The sequence below is a fragment of the Penaeus vannamei genome, chromosome 32, assembly GCF_042767895.1.
Source record: "Penaeus vannamei isolate JL-2024 chromosome 32, ASM4276789v1, whole genome shotgun sequence".
Lineage (NCBI taxonomy): Eukaryota > Metazoa > Arthropoda > Malacostraca > Decapoda > Penaeidae > Penaeus > Penaeus vannamei.
The window spans coordinates 24,297,006-24,302,005 of NC_091580.1; positions in this window are offsets into that span (position 1 = coordinate 24,297,006).

Genomic DNA, 5,000 nt, shown 5'->3' on the forward strand with positions numbered 1-5,000 from the left:
GAAGTTAAAATGTTAATTAATGTAAGTCCTTCATCTCCCCCTAAACACGAACAGTAATTGTATATGAAATGCTATGCGCTGAAATTAAATGAATTTGTCTGGGGTTTGGCGTCCATATTTCCTAGGTCAACAGGTATGATATTATAACAGGTTATTAATTTCTGTTTATAAAAAAGGGTCGGCTATTATGAAGATGTTATTAGTATTACTGATATCATTCTTTATTATAACAATGTTGTTGCTGTTATTGTTGCTGTTATTGTTGCTATGATAAATGTTTTTATTATCAATATTATTAATCTCATGATCATTATTTTCCTTATTATCATCATTATTATTGCTGTTGGTCTTATGCTATTCTTATTCTTATTTTTATTATTGTTAATAATAACAATGTTAATTATAATGAAAATGATAATAAAGATAATGATAATGATTATAAGCAATATTAAAAACGACAACAATAATAACAATGATAATGATGATAATGAGAATAATGATAATGATAGTAATAATATCGATAGTAATAGTAATGATAACGATAATAATAATAATAATGAAAATAATGATAATAATAATAATAACAAGAGGAAGAAGAAGAGAAAAAAGACGAAAGAAAGAAAAAGACAGAAAGGAAGAAAGAAAAAGAAATGAAAACACACACACACACACACACACACACACACACACACACACACACACACACACACACACACACACACACACATATTACATTGTTCCATAGCGTTGTATCACCGGTAAGGCCAAAGTAGAAAGAAAAAAAATGTTCCAACGTGAAATATCGCTAACGAAAAAAAAAGAAAATGGATAACCTATATGCAAAGATATTATGCTATCATGATATACCAAAGCAATATGAAACCAATTTCGCGATAATGCACTTTATTTTTATAGGAACACAGAGACGGGTAATGTCACAAAACGTGAACCGGGGACACATATCGATCTACAGTTTTTTATTGGTATCTGTATCTACTTACCTTTTCAATGACAATATCGAAATTTGAATGTATACGAATTCCGTAAATTGTTCGTTAGATGTTGATGGCGCCAGTGACAAGTTCTTTTCTTAATAAACTGAGGACATATCATAATAAGTTTTAGAATTTCAAAAATGCAAGGCACGCCCATCTGTTACTAACAAATTGCAGGACTTGTGTGCTGTATAGAAAGTTAAGAATTACCTGTAATTGGCAAATTATGGAATACGCTTCTCACCCTAAATTTGCTACATAGGATTTTATTTCAACGTTTCAGAAGGAGATCTGTTTAGTAGAGAATATCTCACAAACCGACAAAAACGAGGGTAATTGATAAATTGTGCATTTTCTTTGTTATTCTTATTTTTCATTAAAATATATCTGTATTGATATTGAGAAATATTGCATCAGTCTCTTTTTCATTTACACCCTCTAACCCTCTTCCCCCCGCCCCCCCCCCTCTCTCTCTCTCTCTCTCTACCTCTCTCTCTCTCTCTCACTCACTCCGTCTGTGGGTGTTCTCTCTTCTTTCTCTCTCTCTCTCTCTCTCTCTCTCGTTCTCTCTCTCTCTCTCTCTTTGGGTGTCATTTTTCGCTCGTCCTCTCTCTCTCGCTCTCTCTCTCCCACTTCGCTATCACTCTTTCACCCCTCCGCCGTCTCTCTCTCTCTCTATCTATCTATCTATCTCTCTCTCTCTCCCTCCCCCTCTCTCTCTCTCTCTCTCTCTCTCTCTCTCCCTCTCCCTCTCTCATCTCTCAGTTTCAAGTGTAATTAATTTCAACGAGGTGTAGTTTTTTTCTGGTGAAATTATCCGATAATCTATACCAAAATAAAAATAACCACATATGATACACGAGTCATAACACTTTTTTGCTGCAATTTTTTTGCAGTGAACCAAACTTCCCAATTGAATATATACATATCAGATGGGGTATTTTATAACAAAAAAAAGCATCGGCAGTAATGTATTAGCGATACATGTATTGGTATCGGTATCACTTTAACTATCTACGAAGAACTGATCTATCGGAATCACTTAAGCCAATAGTTCAAGTATCGATGTATGAGTATCACTTTAGACAGCCTTGTGTATAGTGCCTACCACTGACCATTGTCATATATGAACAATTATTTAGAAAGATCACTTAGTTTTAGAGAGGTTAATCAATTTAATATCAATATATAATTCTCAGATAATCACCTCAGTTATTTGTTCACCAGACGCGTGTGAACAGTTCTACCATGGCATCCCAAAGCCGATAGCAACAGCAGCAACTGACATGCATATTGAGTTCATTGATTCTATATGTGAAGTGAATCATCAATGAAAAGCATTCAGTTGTAAAAAGGCAATTAGTGATCTGATGGCCGAGTGTGGCGTTGGTTGACTTGCAAATAAAAGGTATTCTATTTTTTAAGGTAATTAGACATGGAGGATCCTTAGCGAGGCTTAGCTGTTCCACGGAAGAGAAATCTTTTCACTTCCGTTCCACTTTTTTATGTGTGTATGAATAAGTAATTACGCACTGAGACAAACACACATACATTAATATGCACTAACATACTTAAGTATGTATATGTATATGTTTGTGTCTGTGTGTTTGTTTGTATGCGTATGTGTGTGTGCGTGCGTGTGTGTGTGTGTGTGTGTGTGTGTGTGTGTGTGTGTGTGTGTGTGTGTGTGTGTGTGTGTGCGTGTGTGTGTGTGTGTGCGTGTGTGTGTGCGTGTGCGTGTGCGTGTGTGTGTGTGTGTGTGTGTGTGCGTGTGCGTGCGTGAGCAACGTGAAGTCGGAAAGGGCGATTTCTCCTTCACCTCGTTTCATTAGATTGGACGCGGATGCTCTTCGATCCGCGGCGTCTATCGCAGACTGTTCGAGTTATGAAAGGCGAAAACGGCCATGACTCTTAGAGGTGCGTGGTCTGTGTAGAATGGATGTTCGCGCCACTGTCTGCTTTCTAAGTAGCCTTGTTAACTACTTCTTTGTACGTACATATTTCTGAGGGAAGGTTTTGGGTTGTTGCGTCCGTTCGAGTGATATTTTCAGTAGGAGATTAACGTACGTATGTTGGGCTGATAATTTTCCTTGTGATTTATAAATGATGTGTAATTTCGAGACAATATAAAGTGAGGAGGAAGGGAAGCTCAGATGATAAACAGTGTAATATTCTTTAACAGAAATATGGTTGCTCTATTTTCTTTGGTAGTCTTCAAATACGACATATTTATGCGGGAACTATTTAAAGCGTTTCAAACAGGGTTTTACTAGCTTAGAAAAAGCAAGAATTCTCTTAAATGACTAAAATATTCGCTTGGTATTCGTAACTGTTGTCCTGTTATACTCGTTAACCTTCTGTAAAGGCTATATCGACTTTATTCAATGCGTCTAATGGACTCTAAACAACAATAACATTACCTTCGAAGGTATACCCTACACCATTACCTATATGTCGGAGTACCTATCAAAGTCCCCAGTGTATCTCAATAGGCCTACATGCCCTGCCACTTTGAGAAGAATTCCTGGCCAGGGAAATCCGGACCTGAACTACTTTCAGATCCCAGAGTGGACCCTCGAGTCCGGGGAGAGGAATTCCGGCCACAGAAAGCATTCCAAAGGAGCGGAAGATGTTCGGTGCTTCCGCGAGGTTTCCCAAGCAGAGGACTCGTTGATACAATTCCCAGGTCTTGAGAGTCGTGCTCGAGGATATACAGTTCGATCCGGTGAACACCTGGGATGTCAGCTGTTATTATCTTATTTATTTGTAATTTATTTACTTAAGATGTTTGGAATCCAGAAAGGGAAGAGTGGGAGAAAGAGAGAGGATAGAGGGAGACAGACAGAGAGAGAGAGAGAGCGAGAGAGAGAGAGAGAGAGAGAGAGAGAGAGAGAGAGAGAGAGAGAGAGAGAGAGAGAGAGAGAGAGAGAGAGAGAGAGAGAGAGAGAGAGAGAGAGAGAGAGAGAGAGAGAGAGAAGAGAGAGAGAGGGAGGGGGGGGGGGCGGAAGAGAGAGAGAGAGACAGACAGACAGACAACAGGATCACAGACACATTAATCCACAAAGCATTAATTACTAAATAAGAAAGACCACATATGCTTCACGAATTTAAATCAAAATATTACACTTTGCACAAATGATGGCATTCAATCCTGAGGCGTACTTGGTTAACCAGAATGAGCACTGATTAATTTTAATAGTAATATTTTCAAAAACTAAACATGTTCAGCATTGTTTTGTGCTTGTTACGCTAGGCCAGAAGGTACAAATAGTCATGTTTCATATTTTCATTTGTAATTAATGCTATTTTTTATCATTCACTCCATGGAAGTTGCATTTACAATTGGTTTATTAGAGTTATTGTATGTTAGTGTGTGTGTGTGTGTGTGTGTGTGTGTGTGTGTGTGTGTGTGTGTGTGTGTGTGTGTGTGTGTGTGTGTGTGTGTGTGTGTGTGTGTGTGTGTGTGTGTGTGTGTGTGTGTGTGTGTGTGTGTGTGTGTGTGTGTGTGTGTGTTATGTTTACATGCTTGAAGGCATAATTATAGTATATGTATACACAGTATATGCACACACACACACACACACACACACACACACACACACACACACACACACACACACACACACACACACACATATATATATATATATATATATATATATATATATATATATATATATATATATATATATATATATACCTTTCCCTCTCCCCGTCTCTCCCTCTCTCTTTTGCCCCCTCCTCACCATCTCCCCCCCCCTCAAGGAAATGAATACTATTAAAGTTTATCTTCAGTTAAATCTGATTTGCGCCGACCAAATTCACAGTACAGGGATGTTGGGAGGGGGGGCAGAGAGGGCGCGGGGGTGATCTAATAACCTTAGATTTAGATCCGTATTCTGATTCTATTTACCTGATTGTCAAAAAAAAAAAAAAAAATTCCGTGGTCGCTTTAGCCACGATGAACAGGATAAATTCGTTGATTATATGTATCCATTTTATGAA